The sequence below is a fragment of the Akebia trifoliata genome, chromosome 8, assembly GCF_017979445.1.
Source record: "Akebia trifoliata isolate Shusen 1 chromosome 8, ASM1797944v1, whole genome shotgun sequence".
In the NCBI taxonomy this organism is placed as follows: Eukaryota; Viridiplantae; Streptophyta; class Magnoliopsida; order Ranunculales; family Lardizabalaceae; genus Akebia; species Akebia trifoliata.
In genome coordinates, this window is record NC_141382.1 from 14,874,055 (window position 1) to 14,897,943 (window position 23,889).

The 23,889-nt window shown below is 34.1% G+C and overlaps 1 long non-coding RNA gene across 1 annotated transcript; it reads right to left on the reverse strand.

Moving 5' to 3' along the window:
* Positions 1–4,409: 4,409 nt before the first annotated feature.
* LOC147396248 (uncharacterized) lies at positions 4,410–6,684 on the reverse strand. The gene is made up of 3 exons (XR_015181004.1): positions 6,365–6,684; positions 4,605–4,728; positions 4,410–4,526 (listed from the first exon to the last, which is right to left on the reverse strand). It is a non-coding gene; the product is annotated as an uncharacterized LOC147396248 (long non-coding RNA).
* Between the last annotated feature and the right edge of the window lie 17,205 nt (positions 6,685–23,889).

The following is a 23,889-nucleotide window of genomic DNA, read 5'->3' on the forward strand; positions in this document are numbered from 1 at the left end:
ACCATACGAGAAATCGAAGTTTAAAGCAAAGGAACCATTAGAGTTAGTTCACTCTGATGTGTTCGGGCCAGTCAAGCAACCATCAATCGGCGGAATGCGGTACATGGTAACCTTCATTGATGACTTCTCTAGGTATGTGTGGGTTTTCTTTATGAAAGAAAAATCTGAAACCTTTTCAAAGTTTAAAGAGTTCAAAGAGATAGTTGAAGGAGAAGTAGGAAAGAAGATCCGTTGCTTGCGCACAGACAACGGAGGAGAATATAGCTCGGACGAGTTCTCTCTATACCTACGAGAATGCAAAATACGTCGTCAGTATACATGTGCCAATACACCACAACAGAATGGTGTAGCAGAAAGAAGAGAATCGACATCTTGCAGAAACTTGTCGGAGTATGCTACATGCAAAGAATGTACCTGGAAGATTTTGGGCCGAAGCTATGAGAACAGCAGCCCATGTGATCAACAGACTTCCTCAACCAAGGTTAGAGTTTGTTTCACCCTTTGAGAAACTGTGGGACATAAAACCTACAGTTAGCTACTTTCGAGTATTCGGATGTGTATGTTATGTATTTGTTCCTGATCATTTATGTAGCAAGTTCGATAAGAAAGCAGTTAGATGTATCTTTGTTGGATACGATAATCAGAGAAAGGGGTGGAGATGCTGTGATCCTACAACTAGAAGGTGTTATACATCGCGAGATGTGGTATTCGACGAAGCATCTTCTTGGTGGTCCTCAGGAAAAGAGGTGTTGCCAGACTCAAGAGAATTCGAAGACAAACTACAACAAAATATGGAGGAGCACACTGTCAATATTCAACCAAGTTCAGATGAGGCTGGAGATCTGCATGATAGTGATGGTGATCAAGAGATGGCCCAGAATCCTTGGGAAACTGGTATGTATCAACAAGAAGATCATCATGGAGAAACGGAAGTATCAACTCCACAATCACAACTGAGAAGGTCAAACAGAATTCGCAAACCAAATCCCAAATATGCCAATGCAGCCATAGTTGAAGAAGCAACTGCTAAAGAACCTAAGATATTTGAAAAAGTCACAACGCTAAAGCAAAATCAGACCTGGGATCTGGTGCCAAAGCCAAAAGATGTGAAACCCATATCCTGTAAATGGGTTTACAAGTTAAAGCGTCATCCAGATGGATCGATCGAGTGGTACAAAGCTAGATTGGTGGCTCGAGGGTTTTCTCAACACTATGATGAAACGTATAGCCCGGTGGCAAAACTCACAAAAGGATCAAGTACTGGCAAAGTTCAAAAATTTTTGTCGTCAGCTCTGCATGGTGCATAGAGTGAGAGCTGGTGTTGAGGGGGATCAACACCAGCCCAAATTGAAAAAGCCCACATTTATTGTCCAAGCCCAATAGTTATTTATAGCCCAATTTCTAGAATCTTCCTAGAGAAAACTCTAGATGTCTTTAGATAAGAGAAAAATAGAAGATTCTAGAATTATAGATATTTTGGTAGAAAACTCTAGACTAATAGATATTTTTAGAAAGTTCTAGATGACAAAATTGTAACCACTAGATTAAGAATGTGTTGGCACAATCCTAACCATTAGTTAAGGAGGTGCCACTAGTATAAATAGGGGTTAGTCCTCTCATTTTGTAATCAAGTAGTAAGAAACAAGTTGTGAGAAATAACTTGTTGAGTAAAAGTCTTGAGAGGTTGTAAAAAGTGTGAGTGTTTGTAAAAGTGTGTTTTTCTTAATAAAGTGTTATTTTCTTCTTTAACTTGTGAGTGATATTTTTATTGAGGGTATAGTACAAGTAAATCGATTACTTGTTTATATCCAATATTTGTGCTTATAGAGTCAAGTACTCTAGTTTTTCCTCAACAGTGTTATCGACTAAAAAAGGTGTTTGATTGTTGGGAAAATAATGAGAAAATAGTTGATTGCGAGAACTAATATCCATGCCCAAGGTCTTGATCTTTTACTTGCATCCTTCCACAATCCGATTCTACATCACTACCCTTAAATTCCTACTTTTTCAACCCAATCCACCCTTTTCTTGAGCTAGAGGGCAACAGATTCTCATGAAAATACTTGCACATCTCTCAATCATAGATCTGCAGCCTGCATTTATACAATTAGATATCAAATCAAACTCTATGTTTGAAACATGATCAACTACATCATCTTTACTCCTTATCAACGTTTAAGGAAAAAATCGAATTATTTAGAGCAGTTGGAATGGGTAAAACATTACTCATCATCAATATTTGCCAAAGATCATGGAAGTATTTTAATAAAAAGCTTTTGCTTTCCAAGTGGTAAAACTCGATTTCCCAGTTGGTTCTCATGAAAAAGAGGTCTTCCAGTTCCAAACTTTCAACAGCTGTAAAGCTTCTTTTTTTCAATCCAAGAAAATATCTGATAAATCTTTTGTACTTCCTTAGTTGAATCAAGCTAGGCATTGTAGCATTTGGTTTTGTCTTGTGGCCCACGATGTCTACTGCATTAAATAGTATATTTGATTTCAATTATCTGTTTTATAAAAAAATTAGTGTTATAATCATGATTTTAAATTTTGAACTTTTCCTTTTATCTTGTTTACAAGCAATATCACAATCACGGCATCTCCTGTCATTCACAATCGAGATGACTTGTTCTCTGTGTGTGTGGGGGTGGGGTGGGGAGTCAGTCATGGACAATATTTAAAAGAATTGTGGTAATCTGACTTACTCACGTGGTATACTAAATCGACACCCTTGATGTGACAAGTTCGAGAATCGTAGATCTATGCTCCTTAAGATACAAAATTGCACTTCCCTGTAAAAAGTACAGTTCTGTATCCCAAGAAGTGCAGATCTATGATTCCTGAACATGTCATGTCAAAGGTGTCGATTGAGTATGCATGTTGGTAAGTTAGATAATCACGGATCTATTCAAAACCTTAATTATATCATAGACAACTTTAAATTTATAGTTGGTCAATACCTACTTAACAATATTTTGACTTCAGTGGGAGGAGGGAATTAACTACATCTTGGACAACCGTTAAAGTCCACTTATTCTACAATATCCAAACAAGGAATCCTACTAAAATAACCTATGTGTTTTTTTCCAAAACACTATTTGATCAATAATTATTATTTTTCTCTATTCCCGTCCCACTTCAATTTATGTATCCAAATCCAATTTGAACGCGTCCATGAATTTTCTTGAATGAGATAGGACATGAAGCCCTCTAACTTTAACTAACTTTTGATAAAGCTCTCATAGATTGACAAAAATGTCGATAATCTTTGATTATAAGACGATATGCTTCTTTCCCAAGATACAGATACTTAGGTTACACGTGTTCGTAGCTTATAAATCTCACCCTTCTTATAGTGAGGTTCTACCAAAACGATCTGTTTAAGCCGTATTTTACAAAGGCTTCTTATGTCATCATCAATAATTTTTCTCCAAGTTTAGAAAATTTTCTCTCATACATATTTTGCACAAAATACTTTTTAGAAAGCTTTTATTATTTGGTAAATTTAAAAATTTTGAAGGTTCAAAAGTATAAATAATGAATTTTTGATAATATGATGTAGTTTTTAGCGCACACCCTGACACCCCTTTCTCTCTCCTACCCATAATGAGAAATGGAATTTATGATCTGATCACCTTGTGACATTCAAAAACATCATCCAGTGCAATGGAGTTGTAGAGGAAAAAATTATACGAACTTTAAAAAAAAAAAATTAAAAAACTAGTTATTTTGCACTATTGAATTTTATTTTTAAATTTAGTTGCTCGGTCGTCGTCCATTTTCAACACCTTGGATCAAGTTTAAAAAATAATTTTTGTTTTTATTAAGAATATTTTTATGAAATTTACTCAAGACTTAAAACCATACACAAATATATGATTTCCATAATATATACTAATTCCAATCTTTTTGTTTAGTGGAATATAGACAAGAAACTTTTCAAAAGATATTTTATGAAGAATCCCCGTGAAAATCAACTAGACTTCTCAAATAAGGTATAAATAGCTCCAAGTTTAAGTTTAGAAGTAATTTTAAAATCCATATTTTAAAGTGGATATTTCAACTTATATTATGGCTAAGCGGGGATTTAAAAAAAATATCAAATTTGCATACTTTCTAACATTACAGAGATTTATTCTAGTCCTCAATTTCTAATTTTTCAATTTTTTGTTTTTCAAATTATTACATAGATCTAAATTATTGTCACAAAGGTCTTCGATTTTTCTTTTCCTTGGTTATTTCTTCACCCTCATTTTCGTCTGTTTATACGATAGTCTTCGGCTCCACGTCCCATATGAAAAATCCGCAACCTTTTTTTCTTGTCTAGAAAAAAATCACTTAAAACTATATTTAGTACAAATAAATTAAACTAAATCTTACAGTTGATTTAGTACTATAATAAAAAAAATTTCCTTTATTGTCATTTTTGTTTGATGTGGTAATTATTAATTTGCAAGGTCCGCACCACAGCCACACAATTTTACTTTATCCAACCAAATCCAATATCCGCATCCATTGTCATTTCCAACCTAAAGAGACGAACAATGGAATTAATAAAATTTCAAATAAAGTCTTAGCCAAACGTAAGTTAAATGAGTTTGCATTACCGCATTTGGAGATTTTAAGTAATGACAATTTGAATTTCTTGATGTTCCCGAAATACATACTTGGCAAATTCATTTGCCACAATCACATGGAAATTTTATTTCCATTGATACACCAAGATCAACACTACAAAAAAATAAAATAAAAAATGAGAGCAAATATTAAAAATGAAGTCATTAAAAGGTATAATGGTTATTTGCCCCCGTACATATTTGATTTCTTACAAGAAAAATTGGCTTTACAGTGTGAACTTCCCAGTATTGAATTTTGAATGTTGGCCTAAGCATACCTACAACTATTAAAACATCTTGGTTAATTTTATTCTTCCATCACAAGCAAACCTACTATACTATTTTTTTTTTTTTTTACTTCCCAAACAAGAATGTAATGAAGTTTTAAATGATTGGTGGAAACATCTCCTTGGTGGGTTTCTTTGAAGTTCTTCTAGAGGAATTTCTGGAGAGTCCAGTTAATCTCAAGATTTGGTCCCCAAGTGCATAGAAATTTACATTTTTCATTAATTAATGGAGAGTTTACCAGTGTGAAAATGCCAAGTTAAAGATTAGATGAGAAATGTTAAGACCACTTGCACCTTCAAGCTTAGTTTTGGTGTACGTCACTTCTTTTCTGGAAACTAAAATATCCAACACGTACATATTGTTTTGTGATCTGTTCCAAAATCAAGTATTTGGACATAAGACCTCGACGAAGTTAAGTTTCACTGGGTGAGTATCTAACGTTGTGAGAATTTTCCTGGTTGATGATCATGTTTAAGGATACCTTTTTCGGAGTGTCATCCAAAATTTTGTTGAACAATTAGCAACTAATTTGAAAAATTAGAAAATTTGAGTGCATTGTTGTGTTATCTTGTGTATTTTAACGCACATTTATCAATTGGTTCACGTTGTAATGCAACTTCAAGGTCGCTAGTTCGTGTCCAACTAACCCAAAAATGCAACAAGTGGTTTCACAATGTTGAAAATAAAATTATGCCTCTTAGTACTCTTGAGAAGAAAAATAATGCTCTTGAGCGCCCCCTTACTGAAATAGAGTTTGGTAATGCTTTCTGAAACAGGGTTGTCAAGCAAAAATTTAAGATGTGAAATCCTTAAGAGAGTAACGAACAATCAAACAGTCCCAGCTTGGTACAATTGCAAATCATTATAGGGGCACTAAAAAAAAATTTAAACACACGTGCTTGGTTACCTATCAAGAAATTGAGGTAAATTTTTATTGTTCTTCTTGAGATGTTAAATGAAAATTTTTGTTATTCAATTCAAGAAAGAACACTATGTCTTTTTTTGAAAGGTAAAAGAACATTATGTCTATGTTAGAGGAAGTCATTCATTATGAAAATCTAAATTCAAAAATTTGAGAAAAGAGAACAGGCCATTAGATTCAATATAAGAAATCCTATAAGAAATGTTACATTTCAAAAATCATATAATTCAAAAAATCTTTTTTTTATATAGCAAAAATAGATTTAAAAATATCCCAAATTTCAACAATCCTCTATTTATGGAACTTCCAAAAAGAATCATCCATTTCTTTGATTGCACACACACTCTCTCTTCATGTATCTTTAAAGAGAATATTTGAATATGGAGTCCTTTTTCACAAGCAACTAAATCTAAATTAAAAAAATTGAATAAAGAAAAGAAGCCATGGGATTCAATTTCAAACAAGAAAGAACCGGTTTAATATAAAAATGCATTTTTGGTTTTCAGAATTAAAAAAAAAAAAAATGAGATATAAATCAAACCTTTTTCAGAGAGAATGAAATAGTGAGATTCGAGAAAGGAGATGGGAGCAAGGCTTGCGTTTTTTCTTGTTCGAGTAAGAGAGAGGAAATGGGAACTTGTTCTTCGTTTAGATCTTCTAAAGCTTGAACGAAATCTGAGGGTGAGATTGAAAACGATAGAGGCGAGAAGGTTGAGAGAGTGAAAATGAGTGAGAGAGAGAGAGAGGAGATTCTTTATGGTTTTAGGTTTTCAATTTTAGGGTTTGTTCTTCCTATTCTTTGATCTTCGTAGATAAAAATAAAAAATAAAAAATAAAAAAGGAATGAACAAGGAGTTTGGGTTTTACGTGGTTGAGGGAGATGATACTTAATAGAATATAGTTAGAAGAGGGCGGAGAAGAAAACGATTAATTTTATCACTTATCAAAAAAATAGATCGGAGCCGTTAGATCGAGTAAACACAAAATTATGCTTGGGTTCTATTGATTGAAGAAATATGTGACAAGATATGATACAAAATCTTCATCGTGTAAACACAAAATTCAATGGTTGAAAATTATCTTATAGATTAGGATATGTATTGTTGAGATACCCATTAAATCTCATTCATTGAATTTTGCGTTTACGCGGTCAAGATTGTATGTCATATCTTGAGTCAACACAATCCAATCTATTTATGAATGACATTGGGTAGACAAAATTATAAACAAAGTTTTGTCCTAAATGACTAAAAAATTTCATAATTGACTAATTTTTTGAAAAAGGTATCTATGGTGAGGAGATCATCATTGCAAAAAATTAGCTCATTTCAAAACTTTTAGCCTATATAGAACAAAATACTTTGTCCTTTGAACTAGACCCTATATATATAAGGTCCTATTCAGGAGACAACGTTTTTTATTGGTAAGCCAGACTTGAACGTACAACCTCAAAGTTGCTTTGCAATGTGTCGAAGCAACAGAGCTATGGATTTAAGCCCTAGGGAGACAATGTTGGGAGACAAAATTTGTCTTATATGACTTAAAAATTTTAGATTGAACTGAATTTGTGTGAGAATGATCTCTATGGTGAGGAGATTATCCTCACACACACAAATGAGTGCAATCTAAAACTTTTAATACCATCAAAAGTAGTTTAACATGGTGGATCGTCAACTTTTTATTATTAATTTGTAAATCACTTTTATTTAGAAGTTTCAGATTGGACTGATTTTTTGTAAGGATGATCTCTTCATCATAGAAATCACCATCACAAAAAATTAGTCCAATTTTAAACTCTTAAGTCATATAGGATAAATTTTGTCTCCCAACATTATCTCCTTAACATTGTCCCCTGATGCTATAAATATATATATTGATTGGGATTCGTTGAATCCTAAGATTGACTCATTAAAAAAAATGCATGATCCCAACCCTTTAAATACAAATTCCAATGGTTGAGATTTATGAGTATTTTGATAACACAAATATCTTGGAGATACTTATCTTGAAGATAAATCTCAACCATTGTATTTTTGCATTTAAAGAGTTGGGATCATATGCTTTTTTTCATGAGAGGGTTGAGTTCAAGGGATAAAATATTTTGTCCTATATGGGCTAAAGGTCATCGTTTAAAAGTTTTGGAATAGGCTGATTTTTTTGTGAGAATAATCTCATCCTCACAAAAATCAGCCTAATTTGAAACTTCTAACCCCATTAAAAACGGTTCACAAATTAATGCTAAAAAGTCGACGGTCCAAAATTCTAAATTATTTTTGGTGGGGTTAAAAGTTTCTGATTTGACTGATTTTTTGTGAGGATGATCTCCTCACCATAGAGATCATGGAGATCATCCTCACTAAAAATCAGCAAAATCTGAAACTTCTACCACCATCAAAAGTGGTTTACAAATTAATGCTAAAAATTGATGATCTAAAATTCTAAATCACTTTTGATGGGGTTAAAAGTTTTAGAATGGGCTGATTTTTGGAGGATGATCTTCTCATCACAGAGATCATTCTCACAAAAAAATAAATTCAATTCGAAACTTTTAAATCATATAGGACAAGTTTTGTCTCCCTAACGTTGTCCCTTGAATACTCATTTAGATGTGGTCTAAAAACACAATTCCGATAATATTAGAAGCCAATTTTACCAGGAGGAACAAAGCTCGTGAATGTGTATATGATGTCAAAAATTACTCTATATTCCTTAGTTAACATAATTCAACCCACTGACATAAAATATTATTTAAAAAAACACTCTAGTGAGCAAATAAACCGAACCAAATCCTGTCCTTCACATCAAACAAATGAACTAGGATCAATAGTGATTTATAATGCATCCATGATTGTTGCTGCATTGGTATGTTTTTATAGTTTTATTGGATCGGATTATATACCATACTTAAGAGCTAGTTAGAAAACAAGCATTAAATGTTAGGTGTAGGAAGTGAGATTTTATACCAAATTTTTTCAAGTATTCAATTATATAAAAAAAGAATAAATGTTTTCTTGTAACTATGAAAGCGTGAACTAGTCTTGCATTGTAAAGTCAACATCTTGGAAGCATTATCTTATGTGGAAGGTTTTAAATGTTAGCATTGGTTAGTGTATCAATCTCCGTGGGATATTAAGTATGCAATTGGTAAACCGATCCAAATGAAAAAAGAAATCGTTTTTTTTTTTTTTGTTTTTTTGTTGAAGAAAGTGTACTTAACCAAGCATGGAAATGTACACGACTCCTAATTAATGAGCATATAGTCATGGTCATGTATTGATTACACATGATGATGCAGAGGCATTTTCAAAGGGAGTTTGATCATGGGTTCAAAATAAGGATCTTGATCACTGAGATTTTTTAGTGGCTCATTGATCCGATAAGAGTTTTATTGATCACCTGGGATTCAAGGCCCTTGGGGCCATGAAAGAGTTGGTCTCAGCCAATAGGTTTGAGCCAAGTTGGGCGCTGTTTTTGGTCAATATATGGATTAGAGTTTCCCAACTAAGGAGACCGAAATAATGGGCTTGGGAGATCTTTTGAACCATCTTTGTGGGAAGTTCTTGGGCTTTGTGAACCCCACTCATGTGGAGAATGAACTTCAACTCTTTCTGTTTTTTTTTTTCCCAAAAAGAAACAAAAAGGAATCATGATCTTCTATTTTGAAGCAACAAAGAGATGACATTGTAGGGCCAAAAAACGATGGAGAGTAGACATGGGCAACAAAAGGGTCGACAGCAAGAAGGGCACTAAGAGGTGCATTGTAAATGCAAGGTTTGATGGCTTATCTAATTTGCATCTTCATGAATAATTAATATGATTATCGTGTTGATGCATGGGATCGGTTTAAATCACAAACTGAAATTGGGACAGTGCTTGATTGCTAGGTTCAATTAGTGGTAGACGGTAATGATTGATGATCCATGGAAGTGATTGTATATTAGTAATGACAATATTTATTGATATATGTTGATAGTGCAGAAATTAGCTAAAGCAACAATGATGATGTTGGTATTTGGTAGCAACGCTAGCACCACCTATTGTTAGAAAATCAGATGCAACATACTATGATACATGTGATACATTATATCATATCAATATATCTCATCTCAAAGAGAAGGGAATGTTGGAGAATAATATATGTAGTAATATCAATTAGGATTTTCTACATTAGGAAGTTTAATAAATTAGAATATTTATATTATCCTAGTTTTATTATCTTGATTGATGTAAACCCTATAAATATCCCTATCAAGATTCATGTAATATTCATCCAAGAGTACTCAATAAATCAGATTTCTTTATGGTATCGGAGCATTGACCTCCTGGTCAAGTTTAAAGTTCCTGGTCATTCCGGTGGGCGGTATCACCGCCGCTCACCGAACCCACCATTTCTTCTACAACCATGTTTCCTTGGTAGTTCATTTATCATAAATCATGACTGCTTTGTTATCTTGCCAGATTTTGAATCCTTTTGTTCACTCACGCCTGTTTGAAATAAATTTCATCAAACACCACTCACCACCATCATTATTGATTTGTTGGTGCCACCAATTCATTGTAACTAGCCTTCATCTATCTAAAGTTCATCCATTTTTGTGTCTGTAGTCATCACTTATGTATAAGTTCATCTTGGTATTTTATCGAATATTTCGGAGTCAAAAGTTGAAAGAGGAAGTCCCATTTGTTGCATAGAAACAATGAAATACCACCATGGGATCTGCAAACTTATTCAAGATGTTCATCATGGAAATATTTCCAGATTGAAGACTGAGAGTTCGAAAGAGAAGATTCAGTTATCCGATTGCCATTGACAAGAAATGAGAGTTTTCAAAACTTTATTTTTCCTTTTCTTCATGGTTTGGGAAGAAAAAAAAAACTACCTTTCAAGAGAATCCCAACCCCATAGTTCAAAAGCTCAAAGTTTGGCCTATTTATTCATTAACTTTAGGCCATCATTCATTTTGTGATTAAAAAAAATATATGTTTTTGGGTATATATCACTCAAATTTCTCCTAATCCCAAAGAGCCACTAAATCTATAGTGATTAAACTCTTTTCTAGTCCAAATAGCTTATGAATCCATAATGATCAAGCTCCCTACCTATTTTGAACCTTTGAATCTTTCATTCATTTTATGATAATTTAAGCCTTTGAATCCTTCTTGATCAAGCTCATCATGGCCCATAAAAGTCCAATCTCATGTTTTCAGATAAAAATCCTCCAAGTTTTAGTCTAAGCCTAAATCGATCATGGTCAATCAATGCCTATTTGAGTAGAGCTATTTGCTCTTTATTTTCTACATATTTTGATACATCATATTTCATGGGAAGACACTCACAGAGCACAGGTCAAACAATTTTTTACGGAAACAATTCAATTCATACTACCATTGGCAAATCTTCATCAATGATTAACGAGATTGACATCAATCCTTTTCCTTACTCTATCTCTCAAGCCCTAAGTACAGACCATAGCCAAAATGAAGTTTCCTTACCCCTCAACCTTGAATGTTGGCAACTTCGTCTCTATCAAACTAACTCAAGATAATTACAGATTGTGGATGACACAAGTTCTTGGACTTATCGAAAGCCAAGATATGGTGGGCTTCATCAATGGTGAAATCCCATCATGACTGAGTTGATCGCTGCCTTAGATGGTACTGTTACCAACGGCCAGAAGGAGATGCTCAAATCGCTTATTGCATGGTTGGATCACAGGTACTCTTAGTGAGGACACTCTCACCTTAGTTGTTGGCTTTAACACTGTTAAGGATGTTTGGACAACATTAAATGATGCATTTGCACAAGGCTCAACAGAACATGAATTTCATTTAGAACAAAAATTGCAGTCAATGCGAAAAGGTACATTTTCTCTCTTTGACTACATTAGAAAGTTCAAATCCATTTGTGATGACCTAGCTGCGATTGAAAAAACCATTGATGATCACAAAAAGGTCTTTTGGTTATATAATGGGCTTGGATGTGAGTATAAATCTTTTGTCACCACCATGCTCAAACCACCTACTCCTTCATATAAGGACATTGTTCATCTATTCCAAAGCCGTGAGACTTGGAATATGATCCATGAGTCTAAGCATAAAACTCAATATGTTTCTTATATTGCCCAACACAACAATAAGGGAAAACCATTCAACAAGAAAGGTCAACAAAGAGATGGAACATTCTCATCAAAAGGGCGTGGATTTACACAATATGGAACAAATAATCAATGGGCTACTTCATCTAATGAAAAAGAATAAGGGAGTAAAAATCAAGATCTTAAATTCACTGGATCTGTTGATGCTAATCTACTTTGCCAAATCTATGGCAAAATAGGCTATGTTGCTCTCAAATGTTGCCATAGGTTTGATGAAGCATACACATCTGATGATATTCCAAAAGTACTCGCATCCATGACTATTGGGGATAGCCAAAATGTTGATTGGTTCCTGTTTACCGGGGCTTCCCAACATATGACATGTAACTCAGGTAAAATGGTTAATTTTCAAACTTACTCTGGCCATGATTCTGTTATGATTGGAGATGGACACTCTTAAAATAACACATACAAGTGATGCCCTCTTACAAACAAAACTTGGCTAGATCAAACTTAAAATATTTTACTCATTCCTAATTAAAGAAGAATCTCCTCTCAGTAAGTCAATTTACTAATGATTATTCTGGTATTTTTGAATTCTCTACTGGTGGTTTTGTGATAAAGGACAGGAACAATCAAACAATAGTCATGGAAGGAACTAGGAAAGGGGTCTCTATGGTTTGGATGCACCAAAACTTCAAGCCTTCTTCTCAAATAGAAACCGATCTACTTCCGAAGAGGTTTGGCATTGGCGGTCAGGGCATCCACAACCCAAAGTTGTTAGGTTTTTGAATAATTCTCAGCATATCAAAGTTAGTTCATGTAATAAATGCAACACCTTGCGTGGTAGTTGTCAAATAGGAAAATATTGTCATTTACCATTTATGCCTTCTTGTAATCTATCTATTAAACCATTACATATTGTTCATTCTGATTTATGGGGTGCAACACCTATTATATCTGTTGATGGCTACATATATTATGTTATTTTTGTTGATGAATTTACGTGATTTTACCCTCTCAAAAAGAAATCTGATTTTTTTCAATACTTTTTAGTCTTTCAAGCATTAGGTGAATGGCAACTTAACTCTAAAATTAAAATATTTCAATCCGACGGTGGAGGTGAATACAAGGATGGAAAATTCTTGCATCACTTAGAACAACTAGGAATTGTTCATCATATGTCATGCCTAAAACTCCTGAGTAAAATGGAATGGCCAAACGTAAACATCGAAATATTACAGGGTTAGGATTAACTATGTTTTCCCACACTAATGTTCCGAAATGCTATTTGGTTGTGGCATTTTCCACAACAGTTTTTCTAATAAATCGTATGCCTTGTATTGTATTGAATATGGAATCTCCTTTTAAAAAATTGATGGGTAAAACACCTGATTATGAGTCATTTAGAGTTTTTGGAAGTAAGTGTTATCCTTATCTACGTGGTTATGCCCATGATAAATTCAGTCACAAGTCTCTTCCTTGCATTTTTATGGTGTATAGTACTTGCCACAAAGGCTATCGTTGCCTCTACTCGCCATCGGGTAGTGTATACATTTCACAACATGTGATGTTTGATGAACATATTTTCCTTTTGCTAATCCTACTACATTGCATACTCCTCCACACAAGTCTTTATCTTCAATCACTACTAGAAAAGAGACCTATACCGACGGTTAGATCCGTCGCTAAATCCTCCTAAATCCGTCGCAGAATATTTTACCGACGGATAGATTTTTCGTTGGCACTCATCGGAGATAGTCGCGTCGGTATTTGTTTTAGCTACGACGCAATAAATTACCGTCCGTATATCCCTTATTTTCTGAAAAAATTTTTTTGCAGAAATTTGTTTTTCATATCATCACCCTCTTCAGACTCATCACTATTATCTTCATCTTCAAATTTCTCACCATGGTAAGTCCAACGAGTATAATGTTTATTCATCCCATACCATAATACGTCACCATGCACGTTATCTCGATCCTTTAAAATCGCATTGAGACATCTGACGCATGGACACTTAATCATGTTACCAAACCTTGAACGAGAAAATGCAAAATCTAAGAACTTAATAACTCATTCATCATACTCAAGGGTACTTCTAGGCAACTGAATCCAACTTTTATCTATTGGCATGTCCACCTTACGATGACGTCACCTTTAAACTAATAACACATAGTCACATACACAAAAGAACATATCACAAGAATGTTAATTTGAAACGAAAAAGAGTGCAAATCTATGAATCGGAAGTTCGGTAATTAGTACAAAACAACAATCGGAGCTGATTTTTTTACCAAACCTGTTCAATTTCTAAAACATGCTCAATGGAAACTCCCTGCCTTGCAATTCAATTTTCACATCTTAAATAAAGTTTTATACTACTAATTTGACTCCACTTCCCTAATCTAGTCGTACTTAACCAAAATAGCACATTTTTTTGAAAAAAATGTAAAAAATCAAAATTTTCTCAATCACATAAATATCCATTTTTTTATCAATGAGTTGGGTTGTGAATGGGACCCCATCCTAATATTAAGAATCAACCATCTTGCATAGTTGCAAGTTACATCATCTAAGACAAGAGCATGGAGTGCAGGACCACAACCTCCCACCGATGACACACTCACAAGCCGTCCATGAGCATCAGAACACAAATAATTCAAACTTCCTTAAATCTCTAAATTCTAAACCACAAAACCAGAAAACTTTCTCTCAAATGTCAAAGTCACCGACTCTCCACTATCTATAAATCCAATTGAGAGAGAGAGAGAGAGATAGATAGATAGATAGAGACTGTTTTTTTCTTTTCCTTACTACTAGAACAAATTTAATTCTAAATCAAATAAAAAAACAAAGGTATCAAACCACTAATCCAACTAAGATTCAAATATTAAAAAGCCATTAAATTTCATTCAGTTAATTCTTCATTTCATTCACATGCATTCATCATTATTCACAATAAATTTTTTTTGCTTTGTTTAATGTATAATCTCATTTATTTTTATAACTAATTCATAATTACCTCTAAGTGCTAATTTAAATTTAAACAAATACCTTAAAAACTAAAATTTATATGTAACTGAACTGAACTACTATCATCAACTGAATTTATAAATAAAATTGGATTTATAATTTTATATCTTGTTGTCAGCTGATTCTAATGGGCAATAGTTTGGTTTCCTTCAACTTAAAATTTTAAGAGATCACCACCATTTCAGTCCTTATCTTTCTGATTCTTCTTTTTCTTTTAAAAAAAAAAAAAAACGTGATTAAAATCAAACACCTGAGACAGAAAGAAGGAAGCTTGATTTTTATTTTTATTTTTTGTCACTAAACCTAATAGATCCACGTTTATCAACAACATCTATCACCATAAATTACTTCAAGAAATACATATATAGGAGCTTGATTTGAGTTAGAGGTAAAGCAATAGCAAATAACATCTCTTTCACAAATCTAACCTAAATCATCAACCACTCAACATTTATAGAGATAGATCAGTTTCATGGAATTATTAAACATCTAAGAAAAAATGATTAAATTTGAACTAATTATCAATCAAAATAGTTCCTGAATTTGAATTAACTAGAGAAAAAAACTACATTTCTCATGGAAGAAAGATAAGAAAACAGTTAACAATACCCAAATATCTTTGATTTTCGAAATCCAAACCAAAATGAATGAGTATCCAATTAAGGAGAAAAGCAGAGAATACCTAAGAGATTAGCTCTTCTTCAGTCTCTAACAATTTTGTTGAAAGAATCGACTGCAACGAAATAGTTAGTCCTTGTAAGAGTTAAAACTTCGTCCCTAAGAGATCAGCTCGATCTCTTCGCCTCAAATCCAGCACTCCAAAAGAGGAAATCGAGAGGATACAAGATTGAAATCGAGAAAATGCAAGATCGAAATCAATAGTACAAGACTGAAATTCGAGAGAGTTTGGTAGAACTTTCGAAATCGTAAGAGTTTAGTTTCGAAATCGAGAGAGTTTGGTAGAAGTTTCGAAATCGTAAGAGCTTAGTTTCGAAATCGAGAGAGTTTGTAGAGATCGTAGCAAGGGTTTGGCTGAAGTTTTGAAATCGAAAGAATTCGTAGCGAGGGTTGAGTTCGAAATCGAGAGGGTTTGTAGAGAGGGTTTGGATGAAGTTTCGATTTGGTTGAAAATATGAGAACTTAGGAGAAAAACTTCGTTTGGAAAATAGAAGAAGAGGAAAAATTAAAACAGAAAATTAACTCTATACCGACGGTATGACTTTTATCCGTTGCTATAGTATTTTTACACCGACGGATGTGACTTTACCGTCGCTAAATCCCGTCGGTATATAGACATTTTCCTGTAGTGAATGAATAGATTGCATCTCCCAAGGAACTGTTGTCATCGCCTTTATTTAAGGGGTCACATAACTCACAGCCACCTATTACTGCTTTGGATGCTCCATATAATAATCGTTCTCAACATCAATTACTATCACCGCATGATTCCCATACACCTACTCTCTCAGACTTACCCATTTTCAACTCATTGGGTACCATTGATGGCAGTTCAATTGCTTATTCATCTCCTATAGCAAGTTATCCTTCTTTTCCAACCCATGATGCGTTGCCTAATGCTACCGTAAACAGTCCCAATGCCTCCACATCTCTTATTACTCCATCCATTCCTCATTCACAAGAATTGTCCCATTGTACTTCTCCAATAACCCGACCTTCTGCACCTAGTCATATAATGGTCACTCACCTCAAAGATAACATTATTAAACCAAACCCTTGCTATGCCAATCTTGGCCTAAACATGATTCCTCAAGAGCCCAAATCTATCAAATCAGCTCTTTTTCACCCGGGTTGGAATGTTGCTATGCATAAAGAGTTGGATGCCCTCCATCACAATCATACATGGGAACTTGTCCCACGAGAATCTAGTATGAATAGTGTCAGCAACAAGTAGGCTTATAAAATCAAACTCAAGGCTGATGGTAGCTTGGAAAAATTCGAAGCTTGCCTAGTTGCAAAAGGATTCAATCAAATTGAAGGGCTCAATTTTTCAGAGACATTCTCGCCGGTTATTAAGCCAGGATCAATTCACATTGTTCTTAAAATCGCCACTATGCATGGTTGGGATATTCGACAATTAGACATGAAAAATGTATTTCTTCATGGTTATCTCACAATGCCCGTATTCATGGATCAATCACCGGGCTGCGTTGATTCCACAAAACCAACTCATGTGTGTTGCTTAAAAAATGCTCTTTATGGGTTGCATTAGGCGCCACGGGCTTTGTTCGATTGATTTAGTAGGTATCTACTCACACTTGGTTTTTTCTATAGTACCGCTGATTCTTCCATGTTTGTCCATTGTCATTCAAGTGGAACCCTTATTCTCCTTCTCTATGGTAACAAAATGATCATCACTGGTAACAATCAAGAACTTCTTGAATGGTTTATTACTTGACGTGAAAAAGAATTCGCTATGAAGGATTTGGGATTTATTAATTACTTTCTTGCAATCGAGGTTACTAAATTTTGAGATGGTATACACTTATCTCAAAACAAATATGTTTTAGATCTCCTTAATGGTGCTTACATGAACAGTTGCAAGGGTATATCCACTCCTATGGCACAAAAAAAAGTCACTAATTGTTAGACAGATCCCTATGAGAATGTCACCCATTATCGCAGTCTTGTTGGTGGACTCCAATATTTGACTATGACCTGGCTAGATATCTCCTATAGTGTTAATCATGTCTATCAATTTATGAAGCGGCCAACTATTGAAAAATTTCAAGCAATAAAACGTATCCTACAATATGTTAGCGGAACATTGTCCCATGGTATTCAAATTCTTCAGTTTGGCTCATTTAGCCTAATTGCACACTCTAATTCAGATTGGGCTGGTTGCCAATCAACTCGTCAGTCCACCACTAATTTTTTTACTTTCTTTAGTAATACTTGTACATCTTAGAGCACAAATAAGCAACCAACTATCACTCGATCTAGTGCTGAGGCTGAGTACCTTTCGATGATTTCTACCGCTGTGGAAATTACTTGGTTATCATTTATTCTATGTGATCTTGAGGTCCATCTTTGTCAACTTCCGACTTTTTATTGTGATAACTTAAGAGCATTGTATACGACTGTAAATCTAGTCTTTCATGCTCATACAAAGCATGTTGAGGTTGATTAGCACTATGTCCATGAAAAGGTGGCTCTCGATGCTCTCATTACTCAGTTTGTCTCCTCTACCAATCAATTTGTAAACCTCTTCACAAAGCCATTGCCTCATGACTCCTTTCAATGTTTGTGCTCCAAACTGGGACTTGTCCTTTCTCCTAGACCTTGTTTGAGGGGGGATGTAAAGAATTCTCATACACCTGTTTCACACAAGATCAAGTCTCTCATACCCAACTCACTATAAGACAATAAATTGCCAACATAGTATATACCCACTGAGGATTTAGTTTCTAAAATAAATGCTGCAACGGTCACTAACATTCCAAAATAAGAAGATTTGACAACATCTCTTATGTAATATTTTGTAATGTTCACTAATCTCCTCAATATCATTGTAATCATATTCATCATAAATAATAATAGTTCTATTCATCTCCTCACAGAGCTGGACCTAAACCCATTTTTTTTACTTTATTATTATTATTATATTTTTCTTCAAAAAAATCGCATCTCCTTCTATTTCTCTACAAATCTCCCACGTCTATATATTCATCTCTTACGATCTTATTATTTTTTCTTATAAAAAAAATCTCTCCAATGAGAGTTCTTTTATTTAAATCATGCAATCCTAATTTCTTTGCTATTGGGAGAGATCATGACAAATCTAGTCTTATAATTCACTGGTTCCTACAGACTAAAAAAAAAAGAGCAGGATGTGACAGTGATGGACTTCACAGATAGGAGATGACCACCAAAAAGTGGAAATGGATTTTTGGCGATCTACTATAAGTGTCACTTAATGAGATCAACGAAAATTATTTGGAGAAGCCAATTGCATATTCCTTCTTCAAAGGACCATGCAATTGTGAGAGGATGTTAAAGAACCAGATGTAAAATATTATGATACATGAGATACATTGTATCATATCAATGTATCTCATCTCAAAAGGAAGGGAATGTTAGAGAATAATATATGTATCAATATCAATTAGGATATCCTACATTAGGAAGTTTTAATAAATTAGAATATTTATATTAGGCTAGTTTCTTTTTCTTGGTTGATGTAATCCCTATAAATATCCTATTCGGATTCAAAGAGTAGCATTTTACAGAGAACTCTTAGATGATAATTGCATAAACTCTAATATGGTATTTATATATATTACATCAACCAAACCAAGACAAAAAAAAAAGTCTAATGTAAAGATTTTAATTAATTATCGATAATTTTCTAATATAGAATATCATGATTGATTTTGTTAAATATATATTATCTTCCATCACATCCTTCCATTTGCAATAAAGTACATTGATAGTTATATATTGTATCTCATACCCTTAATACAATAAATATTATTCTTTAACATCCACTCCCAATTGCATAGTCCTTTGAAGAAGAAATATATACAATTGGTTATATATTGAATAACTGTTGCACACACCCCAATTTGCAAGAGGCCATCCAAAAATGTCAAACTTTCAAAAGTTTTTAGTTCAATTTTCAATAAAAGCCTAAGGATCTTTTATGGGCTCATAATCATAAATAATTATCACTTGACACTTTTGCTGATACACTTATGCATACATACATCATATACATGCATCATTTCGTAGTGTTTAACAAGCCCAAACTTTATGCTTAATCTACTTCCTAACCTAATTTTATTTTTTATAAACCAATCCATCAACCATGCCTATCCTAATCTTAGCTCACTCCTCCAACCTTAATGTCCAAATTCATTCCCCTAGCCTAAGTCAATATCTAACCCATTATAAACCCAATACCTAAGTTCAATGCCAAGCCCACTTTTAAAAGCCTAAACCATTCTCATATCCAACTTTTAAATCAAAATCCTAAAAGCCCATGATCTTTTCCTAAAAGTAGACACATATTACCCTTTAATTGGCCTAATTTTAAATTTATATCATTATCATTGCTTTTTGAATTATTTATAACAGAACTAAAGACTATTTTTTATCTACCGTATCATCTTTACACATTTCACTCTCTCATTCATCCATTCAAAAGCATTTTTCATATTTTTCCATCTACCCTTACTTTATTTGTTATTTACAAATGAATTAAGTTCTACTTTTTACCTAATACCTCACATTTACATGTCACTCTTTCATTCATTCTCCCTAAGATTAGACAACTTTATACCCAAAAGTTACCCCCAAAAATTCTATAAATAGTTTTATTTTCTATGAGCAACTCATGTTCTCAAGTCCCCCTCTCTCAACCTAAAACTCTATCAAAATTCCTACTCAACCCCTCTAAACCCTCATACCAATCTAAAACTCTATCAAAATCCCTATTCAATATCTCTAACCCTCTCTAAACTCAACCTTCAACTCAAGAACTCTCAACTTTCTCTTAATTCTCAAGTCAAAAAAAAAAAAAAAAATCCCTCATTTTTCTAACCCTCGACACTCAACTAAAACCCTCAACCTTCAAGTTCATCCATTCAAGGCTCAAGCTCTTTTAAGAACACAAAAGGACAAGATGGGTATAGATTTAAGTAATTTATTTTAAGCATTTGCATTTTCTACTTCTACCCCTCTTTTTAGTTTATGTTCTAAATAACTTTTATAGTGTAATGCACATCTTCTCCCACACCCGGTAGGTAAGACTTTAGTTCGGTCAAAGGGTGGGGGTTGAAATCTTTTCTACTTATTAATTTCTTACATGCATCATATTGTACATTATGCACCAACTCACATATACTTGACAATTAAGAAGAAATGTGTCACCATCTTATTAGGGTTGAAATATTAAGTTTTTAGCTTTGCATAAATGCATTAAGGTTATAACACAAAGAACACTCCATCATAGAATCTCTCTAAAAAATTTAAATTAACATTCCTACTCATAAAAATAATGTAGACTATATAAGATATCATTTTTCATAAGATATTCCCAATGTCTCTGTAGACACCCCATTTTCACATTCGCCCGATTAATTAACTCGTCAACCCGATTGCAACAAATCCCAATGATGGATGGATATTCTAATATTTTTTGTTATTATTAGATGTGTTTCCAAAATGCGGATGAGATATTTCAAATAAGTAAATTTTAGAAACTATGTTACACTAGAAAAATGTTACCCAGAATATAGAAATCATCATTTTTCAGATAAAAATAAGCTTTACAAGAAAAATCAATAAAAAAATGATCAAATTACCAAAATACCCCTAACATCAAAACATCCTTAAAGCATACATTACGCTTAGGAAAATCCTTTCGAATACATAAAATAACAAATTAAAATCAAATAAATTATTTCGTCAATCTTTACAAAATTTAATAAAATTACAAAAATGCCCTCATAGGGCACACAATCATTTCATGCAAAAAACTCATAAATGACACAAACCAATACTCCTATTGAGTTTCTACGAAAAATTAATTTCAAAATATTCCAAAACGTCAACAATCAATCTCTCAACGCAAAAGCCCTCTTTGAGGGCAAAACGATAATTTTTCAATCTTTAAAAATCAAAAATTGAAAACTAATTTTCGTCATTACGACAACCACCTCTACTAAGGATTGGAGTCGCCACCATTCATTTTGTAAGTGGTTGTGAATGGTTACCCGATGTACAATTTTTGAAAAAATGACATTTTTGGCACGTAGTGACTCGTGATAGATAATGACTAATCAAACTTTGAGATTCGAGGTAAGCGACTCGATTGGAGAAAAGGGAAGGTGTTAGACAACCTTTTCTCCTCGTCAAGTGCTGGTAACCTCAACTCAACTCGGTCATTTTGATTAAAATAAATGAAAAATAAATTATCACGTGTTGTGTGTTTGTACCCTAAATAGGGATTTACTTTCGGCTCGATCATAGGATCATCTCATTGAAGGAGATGATCTTAATAGACATGAGCCTTAAGGACCATTCATCCTAAGTCCATCTAAAATAAAATGAAGAGAAGAGGGAATAATAGAAGAGAGAGGAGAAGAGGGTAGAGAGGAAGAGAGAAGGGGGGAGTATTTTATTGCACCCACCTTGATATTTTTCCTTTTCTTCCCTTTCTTTTCTTCTTCTTCAATGTCTTCTTGGGTCCTTTTGAAATATGAGAGCTTATGTCCCCTTTTTTAGAAGGTTAATATGAGAGTAGAAGAGATGAGTAGAGAGTAGAGAGTAGAGTGATTTTTGTGAGACTTGTTAAGAGATTTTTTATAGTGAGAGTTAGGGGAGTCTTTTTGGAAAGAGAGGGAGGGGGTATTTATAGATGTTTGAGGATGGTTTGAGGGATATAATGGGGTGAAGTGGGGGGAGAGTAATGAATGACATATGTTTTAAAGGTGGGGGGTATGAAATTAGGGATTGGGAGATGGGTAATTATGTAATGAGGGTAAATGGGTTGTGTTTTGATCCAAATGGTTTGGATCTTACCCAAATCATTTGGGTGGAGTGTTTGGTGAGGTGAGATGATGGTTGTTTAAAAGGGTGATTGATTGATTGAGTGATGTTTGGTTTAAGAGAATGAAGGGTGTAAGAGGGTAGTTGAGAGTTTGAGGGAGATGGTGACATGTGGCAAGATGTGTGGAGGTTAGGGGTTTAGATTTAATTGATGGAAGAAATTAAGTGTTTGATTTGAGAGGATGGGTGTAGGTTTAGGTTGTAGAGATGGGTTTATAGGAAATGATGATTGTAGATTAGGAGGAGGTATGATGATGATAGGTTAGGGGGAGGTGTGGGTTGATGTGTTTGATTTGAGAGAATAAGGGTTAGGAAATTATGAGGGTAGGTTAGGGGAGAGTGTAGGTTGATGTGTTTGTTTTGAGAGAATAGAGGTTTATAGGGAGTAATAGGGTAGGTTAGAAGAAGGTGTGAGTTGATATGATTTTTTAGAGAAAAAGTGATGTGGGTAGTTAATTTTTTAAAGAAAGGTGATGGGGTGGGTGATTTTATGAGGGAGGTGTGAGGGGTGATGACATGTATCACCTTTTGATGATAAAAGAGTGATTGATTGATGTGGGTTGTGGTTTATGGGTTAGGGTTGTGGGTTAGATGTGAATTGGATATTGGTTTTGGGTTTAGGGGCATTGGGCTTGGGTTATGAAATGGTTTTAGGAATTGGTTGGGGTTATCTTGGAATGGATTTTCAGGGTGTAGGTTGGTTTTAGATTTTAGGCAATGTGGGATTGAGTTTAGGTTAGGGGGGAGGTGAGAAAGGCATTTTTGAGTGTTGAGGGTTTGCGGGCTTTAGGTGGGCTTAGGGTAATTGGATTCATGAGTGGAGCGGTGAAGGTATTGGAAGTGATAGGTGTCCCAAGTCTCACATTTTTAGTTTTATCTATTTTTTTTTGAGATTTTGAAGTTATTAAATTAATCAAAATACCACGTGTTGGCAAATCGGGCTTTTTAGGCCCGTCAGAGAATTCTATTGAAAATCGGGTATTTCTGGATACAAGAGCAGAGCGATGAAGGTTGGAAAGGTGTAGGGTAGGTTAAATCTCTTTGATGGGCCCACTAAACCATTAAAAGGTCTCAGGGGCCTCGATTCGATCACAATGCCATATTTCGATTGATTTGTGCCTTTGAGGTCCGTTGACAATTTTTATTGAAAAATCTGTATTTTTGGGCCCTTTCGAGTGGGGACCCGTTCAAATTGGGGTGTCTATTGCTACATTTTGAGTTCTATGCTGTAAATGATTCATCAAAATCACTCACAACTGGGACTAACAACCAGACCCAGATAGCTATGGTAGATCAATTCCCTTGTTTTGCTAGGAGGATTTACAACCCTCGATTCCCATAAAGGAAGAAACTTGTTGTCTCTAAG